This window comes from Scyliorhinus torazame, chromosome 10 (assembly GCF_047496885.1).
Source record: "Scyliorhinus torazame isolate Kashiwa2021f chromosome 10, sScyTor2.1, whole genome shotgun sequence".
In the NCBI taxonomy this organism is placed as follows: domain Eukaryota; kingdom Metazoa; phylum Chordata; class Chondrichthyes; order Carcharhiniformes; family Scyliorhinidae; genus Scyliorhinus; species Scyliorhinus torazame.
In genome coordinates this window covers 107,153,191-107,171,288 of record NC_092716.1, presented here as the reverse complement: position 1 = coordinate 107,171,288, position 18,098 = coordinate 107,153,191, and the positions used below count along the sequence as shown (strand labels likewise).

Here is an 18,098-nt window from a genome sequence, read left to right as displayed (position 1 = left end):
GGCCGGATTCTCTGCACCCCGACAGCAAAATCACATTCGGCGACGACGCCGAGAATCCATTTTCCTGCACGAAATCGGGACTGGCACCGGTTCCGGTATTCTCTGGCCCCCCAAAATGCGGCGTACTCCGCCGAGTATACATTGCCTGAGGCCCGTCCCGCTATTCTCCGTCCCCGACCGGCCGAATTCCTGGCAGCGTGGTTCCTCGCGTGGCAGCTGCGGACTCAGTCCGGGGCCGCCACAGTCGGGGGGGAGGCTGATCAGAGGGCAGGGGGGGCTTCAATCGGGACTGGGGGCTATGTGTGCGGGCAAGCGGCCGATGTGGGGCACTATTTTGGCGTTCCAGGCTCATGCGCGGCCTCCGACCTGGAAGTGCGGGGGGCCACATCGGCAACTAGAGCTGCGAGCTCTACGACAGTTGCCTGCTAGCCCCCTGCAAGACGGTGAATCTGGGCTTTTTGACGCCAGTTTTCCTGGCGTAAAAGACCACAGTTTTCACGACGACATGGGGACCTAGTCCCAAAAGCGGAGAATCCAGCCCTCAGTTTCTGGGACAGAGAAACCTACCCCGAGTGCTTGCGTTCATGGGGCTTTCCAGGGCCATCGCAGTCAGTCAGAGACACTGAAGCAGATTATAATTCCCAATGTACAGCTATGCTTGCAAAGGCTTCCCTTCCCAAATGAATAAACTACGTCATTCGCTCCACCGCTGTGCATCACTGGAAAAGTACTGAGGGCAATCTCACCACAGAATACAGCTTCTTTTAAAAAAGAAGAAAAGTCAAGTTAAGAGGCGGGATTCTCCCAGCCCTGGGCCGGTCCAGAGAATCCGCCCGAATGAGCCACGTCGCCACGACGCCGGCACGCGATTCTCCATAGAGCGGAGAATTGGTGCCATTGGCGTCGGCGTGGTTGGCACGCCGCCGGTTGCGGGCCGCTCTACACTCTACGCTGGCCTGCCGATTCTCCGGCCCGGAAGGGCCGAGCGGCCGTTAGAAATGAGCCGAGTCCCGCCGGCTCCGTTCTAACCTGCTCTGAGCTGCGGGACTTTGCCGTTGAAGGGTCAGGGGGCGGGCGGCCTGTGGAGAGGGAGGGGGTTCCGACACCGTGTGGGGGCCTCCGATGTGGACCGCGATCGGGGCCCACTGATGGGCGGGCCGGCCTCTGTGGCTGGGGGCCGCCTTTCCTACGCGCCGGCCCCTGTAGTCCTACTCCATGTTGCGCTGGGGCCGACGCGTTGAAGGAGGTCACTATGCATGCGCGCGTTGGCGCCGGCGCAACTGATCCCGCGGCGCCCAGTTCACGCTGGGATCGGCAGCTGGAGCGGCACGAACCGCTCCAGCGCCATGCTGGTCCCCTGTAGGGGCCAGAAATAGTCCTGGGAGGAGCCCGTTCATGCCGTCGTCAAACGCGACGACGTTTACGATGGCGTGGACACTCTGCCGCGGGATTGGAGAATCCCGCCCGAGATTCCTCGGGCGAAATTCTCCTACCCGCCCCGCCACATTTCTGCGCCGACCGGCCGGCGGGAGTCTCCGTAACACCAGCCAGTCAATGGGGTTTCCCATTTTGGGGCAGCCCCACGCCGTCGGGAAACCCCCCGGTGCCGGCAAAACGGAGACTCCCGCCGGCGGAGAATGACGCCCCTCATGTCCAAGGATCAAACAGTCTGTCAATATTAATTGTCTAGACCCACACAATAGGCAGGTATCACAGAAATTCCAGCCATTTCAATACCAACAACTAACAGGCCACAAACATCCAGCTCTCCCAACCCTCAATTATGTGAACTCCCTTTGCTGTGAAGCTTCATTGATGATACCATTTTCAGAGAAAGATAAAACACAAGCCACAATCTCATGCCACACATTTGGCACTGCATTTTAAACTGGAGACTGGCCATTTTGGGAGAGAATTGTTTTGAGAGTGTTCAGACCACATTGGTAAAAAAAATACTTGATATTTTTAAATTGACATTATGCTAATAGTCAGTGCAATCAAAAGCACTTTGGCATAAATCCACACTGAAGAATGAATGAATCATATAAGAAGTAATTGCTGCAAGCTCGTAATGGTACACAATGGATAAGCAGTGAAAGAATTCATCCACATCTCTAGCTAACAGTGTAAGTACGCCAGCTATTAAATTTATACCAGGAAATTTGTACCATCAAAAAAACTGAAATATTCAACCCTTTAGTTGTTGAAGCAATTTCATCAGGCCAGTTACATTAAGGGTAGACAAAATTGCATTCTTTGAAAGATAAAGTATCCTCGGCTAAGAACATCAACAGCATTTCTCTGCACCAGTATGATTTTTCTTCCATATTTATTCACCACAGTTTCTATGATGTAAGACAGACGGCTAATTAATTCCACATCATGCTGAGTTCTATGCCTATTGGGTACCATTTACATGGAGCCACTTTGTGCTTCAAGTCCTCACCAAGCTACAGGTGAAACAATTCACTTTAAAAAAAGCACTTTTATAATCAAAAAAATCAGAGCAGTAAATTAGGCAGTGGATTAAAATTATACACCGATGTCCTGTGGTGACAAGCTAAATAGGTGAGCTCACTCTGGGGAAGAAGCATTGTACTATCGAATGCACAAGGAATTAGATTTGTTCCGGAGTGTAGGATCATAGATCTCCAAGAGCAGCAAGCGTTGGGCTGGATTCTCCGATTCTGCGAGTATGTCCAAAAGGTCTCCGCTGCCCCCGCACCGATGCTGCGCCCGGTGGGGGGCGAGCAGCCACGCCACGTAAAGACCACGGCTTTACTTGCCGATATGGAAGCAGAATGGACAGGCCCGTGCGTGCACATGGCGCCGGCCGCGTGCAGACCCAGCCTGCCAAAAACTGCCCACCTGTAACCCCCCCTCGCCACCCCCGGACCACCCTCCCACCAGTCCCCCCAGCCCCCGCCGAAGCTCCCCTTGACAGCGGAACGGCTCCCCCCCCCCACCCCCGACTGTGGCAGCGCTGGACACAGTCCGCAGCCGCCACCCCAGGTTTACGAAAAGTGAGAGGACACGTGACGCATGCCGTTGGGAAGTCGGCCCATCGTGGGCGGAGCATCGGGGTAGGGCCTCCGGTGACTCCCTGAGGCCATCCCGACGGCGTGCGGCGTGCTCAAGTACGCCCATTTTGAGGGGGCGGAGCATCGTAAAAACGGCGCTGCCCCAATTTTGGCATAAAAATGGATTCTCCGGCAAATCGCCGAACGCGTGGCTTCGGCGATCAGAGAATCCCGCCCCCTATTCTTCAAGATAATTTCACAATTGTTGATCTCCCGCAGATGCTTCTCGGACATGGATGACCACCAGAATGTTACGACTGTTCCCACCGGTGGGATAGTCCAATCCCACCAAAGGACCGCCCACCCCACCCCGCCCTTCCGGATTCCTTGGTTACAGAGGGTTCAGGGAATGGAAAAACCCATTGACAACGGCGGGACCGGACGATCCAACTGCCAGTCAATGGCAGGCTGCCTCCATCAGTGCAAAAGAACAGCGAGGGGGTTGGGGGGGGAATGGAAAATACTGTCTCCAAGACGTTACTCATCAACTCCTATCATGCAAACCCGGCAAACGTCAGACTATGTCTGATAGACATCAATTCAGACGAGACGCTGAGAAGCAGTGAACCGATGCTTTAATAAGCTAAATATGTGCCGACCTGTAGCTCCTCCCGCACGGCAGGGCTGACCCAGGTCAACAGGCTTTATACCTCTACAGCTGGGCGGAGCCACAGGCGGAGCCAACAGCAGCACCAATAATAACATTCCAACAGTACAACAGCAACAACCAATAACAGAACAGCAATAACAATAAGTATATACAACAGCTGGCTTGTAACAATACTAATAGAACAGTAGAACATATATATAACAGCCTTACGTAGCCATATGTGGCTCACCACAATGTCAGCCTCGGGAACGGACACATCACTGCTGGCAATGAAGATGATTGGCTTCAAGGTTTGTCAGACTGACCTCTCTCTGTGATGCATGGGAAGGATGTGTTAACACCCTGGCCATGATGATTGCATGAGCGTTCCAAAATCTGCCCAGCCAGCAGCCCTTAAGATTGCCCTTGAGCCTTAGAGAGAAGCCTGTGTTTGTGATGCCAAGAAGCTCTTTGCGTGGGATAACAAAGACTCACAGAATCCCTACAGTGCAGAAGGAGGCCATTTGGCCCATAGAGTTGATGTGTTGGGTATGCCGGCTCTGCGAGGACTGTGTTTACTGCAGCAGTGAGAGAGACAGGCTTCCAACACTTGAAGAAATGCAACTCGATTTTATTGAACTCTTCATTATCATACATACTTTAACTGTGGGTTGACACTATGTTGACTTGACTGGAGACCTGAGGCTAACCTGACCAGACTATCTTACTACCACATGGTGTATGTTCTAGTTGCTGCTCATGGGCTCTGACTGTCTCAGAGGCTGGATCTCAAGAGAGCAGGAAAACTAGTGCCCTCCGCCTTTATAGCGGTCGTGTCCTGTCTGGTGATTGGCTGCTGTGTTCTGTGTGTTCACTGGTCATCCTGTGTGTCAAATCACTGCCTGTCTGTGCACCATTACATACCTGTGTGTATATTATGACAAGAGTCTGCACTGATCCTCCAAAAGAGCCCCCACCCCATCCCTGTAACCTCACCTAACCTGCACATCATTAGACACCAAGGGCAATTTAGCATGGCCAATCCACCTAACCTGCACATCTTTCAACTGTGGGATGAAACCAGAGCACCCGGAGGAAACCCACGCAGACACGGGGAAAAAGTGCAAACTCCACACAGACAGTGACCCGAGACCGGAATTGAAGCGGAGTCCCTGGTGCTGTGAGGCAGCAGTGCTAACCACTGTGCCACCCCTCTGTACGTTAAAGTGCCCCACTCATTGGGCGGAATCATGAGCACGCACTCGCTGCTCAGGATCGGCAGCGAGGGTGGAAAATCTCACAGGAACCGCCATTCTACTCAGTTAATGGTATGGCGTTGGGGAGAGTTATAGAACAAAGAGATCTAGGAGTACAGGTTCATAGCTCCTTGAAGGTGGAGTCGCAGGTGGACAGGGTGGTGAAGAAGGCATTCGGCATGCTTGGTTTCATTGGTCAGAACATTGAATATAGGAGTTGGGACGTCTTGTTGAAGTTGTACAAGACATTGGTAAGGCCACACTTGGAATACTGTGTGCAGTTCTGGTCACCCTATTATAGAAAGGATATTATTAAACTAGAAAGAGTGCAGAAAAGATTTACTAGGATGTTGCCGGGACTTGATGGTTTGAGTTATAAGGAGAGGCTGGATAGACTGGGACTTTTTTCCCTGGAGCGTAGGAGGCTTAGGGGTGATCTTATAGAGGTCTATAAAATAATGAGGGGCATAGATAAGGTAGATAGTCAACATCTTTTCCCAAAGGTAGGGGAGTCTAAAACTAGAGGGCATAGGTTTAAGGTGAGAGGGGAGAGATTCAGAAGGGCCCAGAGGGGCAATTTCTTCACTCAGAGGGTAGTGAGTGTCTGGAATGGGCTGCCAGAGGTAGTAGTAGAGGCAGGTACAATTGTGTCTTTCAAAAAGCATTTAGATGGTTACATGGGTAAGATGGGTATAGAGGGTTATGGGCCAAGTGCGGGCAACTGGGACTAGCTTAATGGTAAAAACTGGGCGGCATGGACTGGTTGGGCCGAAGGGCCTGTTTCCATGCTGTAAACTTCTATGATTCTATGATTCTATGATTCTCACCAGCGAGTTGGCGTTTCCTGATTTTCCCTGCCCCTCGCCAGCGACATCATGAGATACACACCCACAATTGGCGTAAACATAATTTTAATACATTTTAATGAGTTTTAATATTATTACCGGCCCCCCACACCAAATGATCCCCCCTCATCAAATATTCATACCTGACCGACGTGGCATCACATCGGTGAGTTTTACAAGTCTGGTCAGGCATGAGGCAGCTGGGGGAATGTCTCCGGAGGTACACAGCCCTTGGGGAGGGGGGAGAGTCAGTGGGATATGTCCAGGTAGTGCCTTGGCATAGCCCCCACACAGGTTGGCGCTGCCAGTTTGGCACTGCTAACCGGTGCGAGGGAGCAGTGCCAGGGATTTATCCTGATGGGAGACCCATAGAACATACAGTGCAAAAGGAGGCCATTTGGCCCATCAAGTCTGCACCGACCCACTTAAGCCCTCACTTCCACCCTATCCCCATAACCCAATAACCCCTCCTAACCTTTTTGGTCACGAAGGGCAATTTATCATGGCCAATCTACCTAACCAAGAGGGGGATGTTTTGCTGCGTGGGGAGAGAGCAGAGATTGAGGGTGGGGAGGTGGTGGCGATGAATGTTGTGGGGAGATGTCCCCAAGACCTCCATGATGTGAGCTGGGGTTTGATCGGCTGCAGCGAGGGTGCACCAACCTCTTAGGATCCGGTTCCAGGCTCTGTGAGGCCCCGTCCCACCAGAGTGACAACGTAAACCACGCCCACTCCGTTATTTTCACCCAAGAGGCACAAGATTCCATGGGGAAACCTATCTGTGGAGCTGGAGACTTCACGCCAGTTTTCTGTGTGAGCCTGACCAAATTATGGTAAGATTCCGCCCATTGTCTCGGAGATCCTCTTTAAGTTACAGCATGGCAGATTATTCCAGTGGAGCCAGATCTTACTCCATTGAAAGGTGAAGTGCAAGAAGCTTGAAAGGTGGTAACAAAGTGAATCACTGCAGTCTCCCAAGTCAGTTTCACTTAGAAGAACATGAGCGGAAAGTTGTGTGTTATCATGATAAACATCTAAGTGAGTGCATTTTTGTATTACTCAAGGTGAATAGTACAGTAAACAGTACTTGGGAAGCAGTTTGCAAATGCTTCATAGATAGTGGCGTGATGTTTCAATTTACTGAAAAACTGGCATTTTTCTTCCTCACTTCATCCAGGTAGATGTACAACCCATCAGAAATCTTGCTTACAGCATTCATTTCCCCACCACCATTGTCCAGTCCTTGATCAACTTGATCAAATCAGGAGTGCAGAAAATCGGAACTAAAGAGATGAGAAGGATACACATCAAGAGTGGGAAGAGTTAAAATTTACTATGAGTGATTCAAAGGAGCTGCCTGAAAACCAATAAAAGATCAATTTAATCAGTCCAAATAGTTGGCATTTGTTTTCAATAACTGAAATTTTTGATTTCCAAACAAATTCTAAAGTAAACTGAGTGACAGTTATCTTCCATGGCTTGGTGTACCGTCAATCACAGTTTTATCTGAATGTAGCAATTGTTCTTTGATGCCTCAATCATTCTCAAATTGGCCCTGGAACTTTTTTAAGATCAATGACTCTTGCTTAAGGCAGAAGCTGCAATACGAGGATTATGCTGCCCACACATTCTTCAGGAACGGAAAATTCAGTTTAACAAAACAAAAATTAATTCCAAAGATGTGGGCTTCGCTGGCTAAGTCAACGTTTATTGCCCATCCCTAATTGCCCTTGAGAAGATGGCAGTAACCTCTGAGGGTATCTGTGCTCCATTAATTCTGCTTTCCTGACCATCCACGACAATTGCTGCATGATCGGCCTTGACATTACATTGACATTCCGTCGCTTGCTACGCCAGCGTTTATTGCCCATTCATGATTTCCGTTAAGAAGGTGATTGTGCGAACAAAGAACAAAGAACAAAGAAAAGTACAGCACAGGAACAGGCCCTTCGGCCCTCCAAGCCCGTGCCGACCATGCTGCCCGACTAAACTACAATCTTCTACACTTCCTGGGTCCGTATCCCTCTATTCCCATCCTATTCATGTATTTGTCAAGATGCCCCTTAAACGTCACTATCGTCCCTGCTTCCACCACCTCCTCCGGTAGCGAGTTCCAGGCACCCACTACCCTCTGTGTTAAAATCTTGCCTTGTACATCTCCTCTAAACCTTGCCCCTCACACCTTAAACCTATGCCCCCTAGTAATTGACCCCTCTACCCTGGGACAAAGTCTCTGAACATCCACTCTGTCTGCCCCTCATAATTCTGTAGACCTCTATCAGGTCGCCCATCAACCACCGGCATTCCAGTGAGAACAAACCAAGTTTATTCAACCTCTCCTCAGAGCTAATTCCCTCCATACCAGGCAAAATCCTGGTAAATCTCTTCTGCACCCTCTCTAAAGCCTCCACATCCTTCTGGTAGTGTGGCGACCAGAATTGAACACTATACTCCAAGTAGGGCCTAACTAAGGTTCTATACAGCTGCAACATGACTTGCCAATTCTTATACTCAATGCCCCGGCCAATGAAGGCAAGCATACCATATGCCTTCTTGACTACCTTCTCCTCCTGTGTTACCCCTTTCAGTGACCTGTGGACCCACCTAGATCTCTCTGACTGTCAAACTCTTGAGGGTTCTACCATGCACTGTATATTCCCTACCTGTATTAGACCTTCCAAATTGCATTACCTCACATTTGTCCAGATTAAACTCCATCTGCCATCTCTCTGCCCAAGTCTCCAAACTATCGAAATCCTGCTGTATCCTCTGACAGTCCTCATCGTTATCCGCAATTCCACCAACTTTGTGTCGTCCACAAACTTACTAATCAGACCAGTTACGTTTTCCTCCAAATCATTTATATATACTACGAACAGCAAAGGTCCCAGCATTTGTAAGGTTTTCGGGCAATTCGGCCTTTTTGGAACTGCCCAAGAATAAAAACTCAGAGACTGTAAACTGACTTTTCAGCCAAGAGAACGGAACCAGTTTTCCCAGCAGGCTTGGTCCGCTGAGCTAAGTAGGGACATAAGTATTTACAAACCCCCCCCTAGGAGCTACAAGGAAGAAGGAGCCAGACAACGAGATAAGATCAAAACACAGACAAAGGGGCACGGGAATACACAGGGGGCCTGCCTGCAAGCAGGACAATGGGATGGTCATAGCCCCATGCAGATGTAAATGACTTTGCCTCCACCAGAGCAGAATCCAATCAACACCCCATCAACATAGCAGCTATCTCCGGAGCAGATGGAAGTCTTTGAAAATCTTCAAGGGAGCTCAACCTCGTTATCTCGAAAGGCAGACTGGAGGCGGACCTAGGGGAGGTACTCCCATCTCGACAGGTCTGACCGGCTCAAAGGGGGCGGGACCAGAGGGAACTTTAAATCTTACCTTTTTCAATGCAAAAGGGGCTGGCCGATCACAGGACAAAGCCAGGTAAAACAATATAAAAGGGGCTGTGTTTTCGATTGGGGGGCTCTTCGTTCTTGGCTCGACCTCTGCACCCCTGACTTGACCTCTGCAGCCTGTGACCGTAAGTACCCTGCAGCAGCTTGCGAAACTCCCTTGACTTTAATAGTGGTTGAGGCTTTGGGGAAGGGAACTTGTTTTGTGCCTTGTGATATTGCTAAAAACTGTGTAATCATAAGAATTTTCGTTGTGTCCGCTATATTACTTTTGAATAGACTTAGTTTGTATTAGAGCATAAGATTTTATTGTGTTTCTTCTGTTGATGATTTTGACCTGGGTTTTGCAATAAACCTTGATTTGATGATAATTGGAGTCGTTTGAATTCTTCAATCTTTCACCAGCGATCTCTGACCAAGTCATTGTTAAAATACTCCTCACCTTAATTCCGGGTTCAAGAATCGAGGGTCATCTTGAGCGATTCACTCAGGACAGACTGCTGGTTAGGAAATAAACAGCAGTGTCCTATTCTCTCTCTTGGGAAAGCTACTCTAGTGGAGTAGGAACCGGGTGGGTGTTGCACCACCGGCAAGAGAGAGAATCACCTGGGTATTGGTAGGGGTCTGGAGATCTGTGTGATATAAGTCTCAGGCTGTCGGTTAGGAATAAACGGCAGGCTTGAATCAGTGCTCTCTTCAGTGGAAGTGTCCCAGTGCGACATCCCCTGGCCGCTGAAGTTTCAGTGCCAGCTGGAGAGAGACACACACAGATATTCAAACCCCAGATATCGGCCCAGTAGTGGAGTAGCGGAGATGGCACCCTCTACAATGGCGAGTCAGGCAGGAGCCCGGTGGTTTGGAGTATGTGACTTGGCAGAGGGGGTGAGGGAACGAAGTAAAATGGAGGAGAGAATCTCCTCGTATTTGTGGCAAAAGGTCAACCTCACCAAACCTTGGGTCTCAGAATTAATCAATGCGGAGCAACCGGTAATGGCAGCGGCTGCATGGACAGACAGTAAGGCGCACAAAAAGCACTTGGAGAAGGCAGTTTGGCTGGTTTGCCTGTCCGAGCAGGTAGTCAAAACAGAGGATAGGGTCGAAGAGTTAAAGCAGGAGTTGAGAGAAGTGAGGGCCAGCGCAGGGGACAGCGCTAGCGCAGCGGAACGACTGCGGGAAGAAATGACAGAAATGAAACAGGAAAGCGAGTCTAACCGGTGTGAGAAGGACTATCTCCACTGCCAGATAGTGGAGGGTAAAGAAAAGGAACGGAGGCTCCAGGGACTCTATGCTCGGAGTACAGAGCAGTGTAGGAAGCTGGAGGGGAAGTTCCGGGACATCCAGGCAGCGTACCGAGTGGCTCGCGAGGAAGTAGGGGACTGTGCCCATGGGCCGTGCCAGGCACGAATAACGGAGTTGGAGGAGGCCTTGTCCAAGGTCAGGGGACAGATACACCTGGTAGGTCCAGGGGGGTCCCCAAGGGGCAAGGTGCTCCTCGCAGCGGATGATTCCCCACAGGCCAAGGGGAATAGACCGCCTCCTGAGGCACCGGGATCGTGCCCGGGTCGGCAGGCGGGGAGCGGACTGCACGTTCAGGGGCAAGTCCAAGGGGGGTCGGCAGGGTACCCCCAGCTGGAGGCGTGTCCGCCTGGTTTCGTATGTGGGTCCCCATGGGATGGGGACAGGCCACTGCCTGGGATGCCGGTGACGGGGCCGGGTCAGCAGGTAGGGTTTGGACCGCCCGGTCAGGGCCAGGTCCAAGGGGGGCCAGTGGTGTATCCCCAGATAGCGGCGTCTCCTATATGGGTAGTTAGCCCGGGGACAGGGGGGCTACCCAACGAGGCAGGAGAGCTGGACAGTGGGGAGGAGGAGCAGGAACCCCAGGTAGGGCAGATGTGCCCTGTCAGGCAAAGAAGGTATGGTCCCCCGGCGGGGATAGCAAACAGGGGACCGGTTGAGGGCGACATTATCGTTCCTCATGGGGCATCCGCGCTCAGGGGGATGGTGGCCCACGTTCCCAGACTAACTCCAAAGGGGGATCCGTCGCTGCATTTTATGGAGGTGGAACAGGCTGCCAACATCAATGACTGCGACGAAGGGGAGCAAATAAAGATGCTCCTGATAACCCTAGATGCCCAGCTATGCAGGACAGTGACCTCTGGGAATGGGGGAAGACCTGACACCTGGGCGGCAGCACAGACTGCTGTTCTGGAGGCAATGGGCTTGAATCTGGGGAGCCCTTTCATGAGGGTGGGGGAAACCAAGCAGCAACCAGGGGAATCTCCCACCATGTTCGCAGACAGACTGTGGACTGTCTATATGGAGGCATGCGGGATTCAAGCGGATAGACGGAATTTAGGGGAAAGAACCGCCCACTGGCTGAAGACCCTAGTTGCCAATTGTCTCCCTAACGTTAGGGCAAAAGCCGAACACTGGTTCGACCCGCAGACCCCGGCCCTTAACGAGGAAGAGGTCCTTAGGAAACTTATCCTCGCATATCGTAATGGGGAGAGGGGTGAGGACAAGCCCCTTAAGGGTAGGGTGCATGAAATCGCGCCAGCAGCCCCTAAGAGAGAGTGGAAGCATGAGGGCACCCGGACCTCCGACAAGAAACCGGTATGCTACGGGTGTGGGGAGGCCGGGCATTTCAAGAGGGAATGTAAAAACCCTAGCAAGCAGGAGAGGGCTCCCGCAGTAGAGAGTCAGACCCCGGCGGCAGGAGCAGCTGCCCCGGAAACCTTCGAGGTAAAGAAACTTTTAGCCTTTTTGCAGAGCCTAGCAGCTGGGTCGGGACAGGTGGCAATGGCAACGGGCCAGGGCCTGCCCGCACCCACACCACAAGAACCCGTATGACTACCCAGGGAGCAGCCTCAGGAAAAAGGGAGCGCAGGGGTAGTTCTAGCCCCAGACCCTGGTCCGGTCCAGGTGCAGGGTCCCATTCTGGAGGCTTCCTCAGCGGCTATTGGCAGTTTAAATCCCTTAAGGTGGGACCCATGCGAACGCCACATCAGTCAATTTAAATTGTTCCACCCCATAAGGGCAAGAAAGAGCAAGGTGGGGGGAAGACTGGGGGTGGTAGTGGAGAAACCCCCCGTAGAATTAACGACGGTGGGGGAGGTCCCTGACTCCACGGTCACACAACCGGTGACAAGGTGCTGTCCCGAAGGGGCAGTCCCAAAGAAACCGACAGTGCTGCAAGCACCCAGCCCAGGGACAGTAACGATTCCCAAGCCCTTACCTGTGGGTCAGGTGGCCTACCTTAGTATAGAGACTAAGGAGACGGAGGAAGTGGAGGTATCACCTTGGGCTTGGGAACCAGTCAGGGGACGAAGGAGCAATCGGGTCTCCAAGCCCCCGGTAAGATGGTCCCCATCACACCTCCCTAGAACCCGGTCCCGCAGTAAGGGGGCCCGAGTAGAAGGGAACGATGAGGGATCACCGAACCCTGTTGGGGAAGGAGAGGCAAGGGGCAGCCCGAACCCCCGGGAGGGGACGGTCTGGCCCGAGCCGTTGGACCAAACAGGTGAACTGCCCCAGTTTAGCGGGGCACAGTTTTAATTTGGCCACCCGGAGACGGGTGGCATTGTATATATCATATTCCTTTTTCTTTTCCCCTGCTAGTTCTAATTAGTGTATAGTGGTGTGTGAATTGGGCATTGTATATAGCATTCCCCCCCTGTTAGTTCTAATTAGTGTATAGTGGTGTGTGAATTATTTAGGATCGTGGGAACACAGAAGCGCCTGGTGCAATGGTAAAATGATGAAGCACCAGGCACTAGGACCCTGGTGCAGCCGGGCTGTAAACACAGAATCACAGACAGGCTGCGGCAACTTCAAAGCGGGAGCTGCTGCTGCCGCCGGATAGCGGCAGGCACTAGGACCCTGGGGAGCCGGGCTGTAAACACAGAATCACAGACAGGCTGCGGCAACTTCAAAGCGGGAGCTGCTGCTGCCGCTGGATAGAACCCATGCACTTTAAGGTAGGTAGGGCTGTAGAGGCAAGGATGTGTTTTGTTTTTTACAGATGGGGCACCCGACGATGTGGAGTTTGATGATCTTGGCGATGGTGGGACCGGGAGAACTCCGCAGAGGCGAGACAGAAGAGTCCTTCGACTGACCGGGTTAGGGTGACTGAGGGCAGGCGGGTGTGTGTTTAACCTGTGAGGGGGACGTTCCTTTAGGGAGATGGTGGTGGCTCAGGAAGCTGAGCCTGGACATGAGGGATCGGTCCTCGGACTGGGAACGCCTGGACACCAACACCTAACGGACCATCACGGGGTCACCGGGTAGGATCACCGTTTGCGGGGATAAGGGGTGGGCTTCTGACCAGGGCATTTATTTATGTTTATGGGGATCTACCAAGGCATGTCCACAAGGGGCATTAATCACTTTTGTAAGGTGGTGGCAGAACCCAGGGAACGGGATAAATTGACCGCACTGGGGAGAGATGTGTAACGCCCAGGGAAGGGATGACTGTAAAAGCTACCGAACTGCTGGTTCAGGTAAAGCGACCCCTGCCCACAGCCCAACCGATCGACCCTCACAACTGTCCGATCACCACCAGGGGGGGGCCTGAGAATGGTTTAGTGTTTGCCCCCACAAAGGAAATGTTGTACAGGGGGTACATTATGCTGTCGCCTCAGTTGGACTAAACCTCTCAGCTGCAGGTATCGACGATGGAGGATAAATGAAGAGCCTTCAACGGGAAGAAACGAAGTGCAGCCAAGAAAGGAGGATCCTTGGTGAAATAAAGAGATGCAATTGTAAATAGTTGTATGGATTCGCGGGTTTCAGTTACTTGATTGTGATATATGTACAGGGACCCTTACGTTTGGGGTTCCGGTGAAATGTGTACTTGATTGTGATATATGTACAGGGACCCTTACGTTTGGGGTTCCGGTGAAATGTGTATATGTTACTGTGTGTTTGAATTAAGTATGGTCTTGTCTTTCCCTTTCATTGAAATCAGGGGTAGCCTAGATTAAGGGAACTGTCTTGGGACTTGTAGTTTCGCATGTTGTTGAGGGGGGGCCTACGGTCCACACAAAAGGAAATAATTGCCCTTCACCTGTGTCGATACGGTCCAAGCAGGTAGGGACGTATCGAAGGGGCATCTGTAAGGTTTTCGGGCAATTCGGCCTTTTTGGAACTGCCCAAGAATAAAAACTCAGAGACTGTAAACTGACTTTTCAGCCAAGAGAACGGAACCAGTTTTCCCAGCAGGCTTGGTCCGCTGAGCTAAGTAGGGACATAAGTATTTACAAACCCCCCCCTAGGAGCTACAAGGAAGAAGGAGCCAGACAACGAGATAAGATCAAAACACAGACAAAGGGGCACGGGAATACACAGGGGGCCTGCCTGCAAGCAGGACAATGGGATGGTCATAGCCCCATGCAGATGTAAATGACTTTGCCTCCACCAGAGCAGAATCCAATCAACACCCCATCAACATAGCAGCTATCTCCGGAGCAGATGGAAGTCTTTGAAAATCTTCAAGGGAGCTCAACCTCGTTATCTCGAAAGGCAGACTGGAGGCGGACCTAGGGGAGGTACTCCCATCTCGACAGGTCTGACCGGCTCAAAGGGGGCGGGACCAGAGGGAACTTTAAATCTTACCTTTTTCAATGCAAAAGGGGCTGGCCGATCACAGGACAAAGCCAGGTAAAACAATATAAAAGGGGCTGTGTTTTCGATTGGGGGGCTCTTCGTTCTTGGCTCGACCTCTGCACCCCTGACTTGACCTCTGCAGCCTGTGACCGTAAGTACCCTGCAGCAGCTTGCGAAACTCCCTTGACTTTAATAGTGGTTGAGGCTTTGGGGAAGGGAACTTGTTTTGTGCCTTGTGATATTGCTAAAAACTGTGTAATCATAAGAATTTTCGTTGTGTCCGCTATATTACTTTTGAATAGACTTAGTTTGTATTAGAGCATAAGATTTTATTGTGTTTCTTCTGTTGATGATTTTGACCTGGGTTTTGCAATAAACCTTGATTTGATGATAATTGGAGTCGTTTGAATTCTTCAATCTTTCACCAGCGATCTCTGACCAAGTCATTGTTAAAATACTCCTCACCTTAATTCCGGGTTCAAGAATCGAGGGTCATCTTGAGCGATTCACTCAGGACAGACTGCTGGTTAGGAAATAAACAGCAGTGTCCTATTCTCTCTCTTGGGAAAGCTACTCTAGTGGAGTAGGAACCGGGTGGGTGTTGCACCACCGGCAAGAGAGAGAATCACCTGGGTATTGGTAGGGGTCTGGAGATCTGTGTGATATAAGTCTCAGGCTGTCGGTTAGGAATAAACGGCAGGCTTGAATCAGTGCTCTCTTCAGTGGAAGTGTCCCAGTGCGACATCCCCTGGCCGCTGAAGTTTCAGTGCCAGCTGGAGAGAGACACACACAGATATTCAAACCCCAGATATCGGCCCAGTAGTGGAGTAGCGGAGATGGCACCCTCTACACATTGATACCTGCGAAACACCACTAGTCACAGCCCTCCCATCAGAAAAGCACCATTCCATTGCTACTCTCTGCCTTCTATGACCTAGACAGCTCTGTATCCATCTTGTCAACTCACCTCTTATCCCATGTGACCCAGTCTGCCATGAGGGACCTTGTCAAAGGCTTTACTGAAGTCCATACATCCATTGCCCTACCTGCATCAACCATCTTTGTGACCTCCTCGAAAAACTCTATCAAGTTAATGAGACACGACCTCCTCTTCACAAAACCGTGCTGTCTCTCGCTAATAGGTCCACTTGCTTCCAAATGGGAGTAGATCCTGTCTCGAAGAATTCTCTCCAGTAATTTCCCTACCACTGACGTAAGGCTCACCGGCCTGCAGTTCCCTGGATTATCCTTGCTACCCTTCTTAAACAAAGGAACAACATTGGCTATTCTCCAGTCCTCCGGGACATTACCTGAAGACAGTGAGGATCCAAAGATTTCTGTCAAGGCCTCAGCAATTTCCTCTCTTGCCTCCTTCAGTATTTTGGGGTAGATCCCATCAGGCCCTGGGGACTTATCCACCTTAATATTTTTCAAGACGCCCAACACCTTGTTTTTTTGGATCTCAATGTGACCCAGGCTATCTACACACCCTTCTCCAGACTCAACATCCACCAATTCCTTCTCTTTGGTGAATACTGATGCAAAGTATTCATTTAGTACCTCACCCATTTCCTCTGGCTCCACACATAGATTCCCTTGCCTATCCTTCAGTGGGCCAACCCTTTCCCTGGCTACCCTCTTGCTTTTTATGTATGTGTAAAAAGCCTTGGGATTTTCCTTAACCCTATTTGCCAATGACTTTTCGTGACCCCTTTTAGCCCTCCTGACTCCTTCTTGAACCGCTACAGTCCATGTGGTGTAGGTACACCCACAGTGCTGTTAGGGAGGGAGTTCCAGGATTCTGAACCAGTGACAATGAAGTCATGGTGATATATTTACAAGTCAGGATGGTGAGTGGCTTGGATGGTAACGTCCAGGTGGTGGTGTTCACATATTTCTACTGCTCTTGTTCTTCTAGTTGGTAGTGGTCGTGGGTTTGGAAGCTGTCATCTAAGGAACCTTGGTTAGTTCCTGCAGTGCATCTTGTTGATGGTACACATGCCTGCCACCGTGCTTCGTTAGTGGCCATCGTGAATGTTTGTGGATGGGGTGCCGATCAAGCGGGCTGCTTCGTCCTGGATAGTGACAAGCTTCTTGAGTGTTGTTGGAGCTGCAGTCATCCAGGCAAGTGGAGAGTATTCCATCACACTCCTGACTTGTGCCATGTAGATGGTGGACGGGCTTTGGGGAGTCAGGAGGTGAATTACTCACTAAAGAATTCCTGCCTCTGACCTGCTCTGATAGCTGCAGTATTTATATTGCAAGTTCAGTTCAGTGTCTGGTTATTGGTAACCCCAGGATGTTAATACTAGGGGATTCAGTGATGAAAATGCCATTCAATGTCAAAGAACAATGGTTAGATTGTCCCTTGTTGGAGATGGTCATTGCCTGGCACTTGTGTGGCACGAATATTACTTGCCATTTGCCAGCCTAAGCCTTGATATTGTCCAGGTCTTGCTGAATTTGATCATAGACTGCTTCAGTATCGGAGGAGTCACAAATGGTGCTGAACATTGTGCAATCATCAATGAACATCCCCACTTCTGACATTATGGGGAAGGGAAGGACATTGATGAAGCAGCTAAAAATTATTGGCCCTAGAATACAGCCCTGAGGAGCGCTTGCAGTGATGTCCTGGAACTGAGATAATTGATCTCCAAGAACCACAACCATCTTCCTCTCTGCTAGGTATAACTCCATCCAGTGGAGAGTTTTCCACCTGATACCTATTGACTCCAGTTTAACTAATAATAATAATTACTTATTGTCACAAGTAGGCTTCAATTAAGTTACTGTGAAAAGCCTCTAGTCGCCACATTCCGGCGCCCATTCGGGGAGGCCGGTATGGAAACTGAACCCATTGCTGCTAGCCTTATTCTGCACTACAAGCCAGTTGTTTAGCCCACTGTGCTAAACCAGCCCCTCGTGGGCTTGTAGGTGGAAATGCGTGTCTTCCCCATGCTCCTTGCAGAGTACGAGCACCCCTACTAGGGGCGGGATATCTCAATTAATCCATGTATATAAGGTTGGCCAGTAAGGCACCGACAGAGCAAGAACCCAGTCAGGATCTACCGGGTAATGTACATATCGTTTGTGTAAATAAAACTTTGTTTCTCATTTGGTGTGGACTTCCCCGTGTCCTTATTAAATTCAGTTCTCATGTCCATGTTTGAACCAAGGCTGTAATGAGGTCAAGAGGTGAGTGACCCTGGCGGAACCCAAACTGAGCGTCCGTGAGCAGGTTATTGCTGAGTGAGTGCCGCTTGATAGCACTGTTGATGACCTCTTCTATTACTTTATTGATGATCGAAGGT

General features: G+C 50.7%; 1 protein-coding gene and 1 long non-coding RNA gene across 3 annotated transcripts in view; one reads left to right on the top strand and one right to left on the bottom strand.

The window, feature by feature from the left end:
* The window catches only part of LOC140430843 (uncharacterized), a 110,555-nt gene extending 103,398 nt beyond the window's left edge, over positions 1–7,157 (top strand). Inside the window, exon 2 of the long non-coding RNA XR_011949564.1 lies at positions 6,948–7,157. This is a non-coding gene — a long non-coding RNA (uncharacterized lncRNA). The remainder of the gene's footprint in view (positions 1–6,947) is intronic.
* The window catches only part of LOC140430841 (RNA-binding Raly-like protein), a 2,211,286-nt gene that overhangs the window by 2,147,051 nt on the left and 46,137 nt on the right, over positions 1–18,098 (bottom strand). The gene's annotated exons all lie outside the window — the stretch shown is intronic.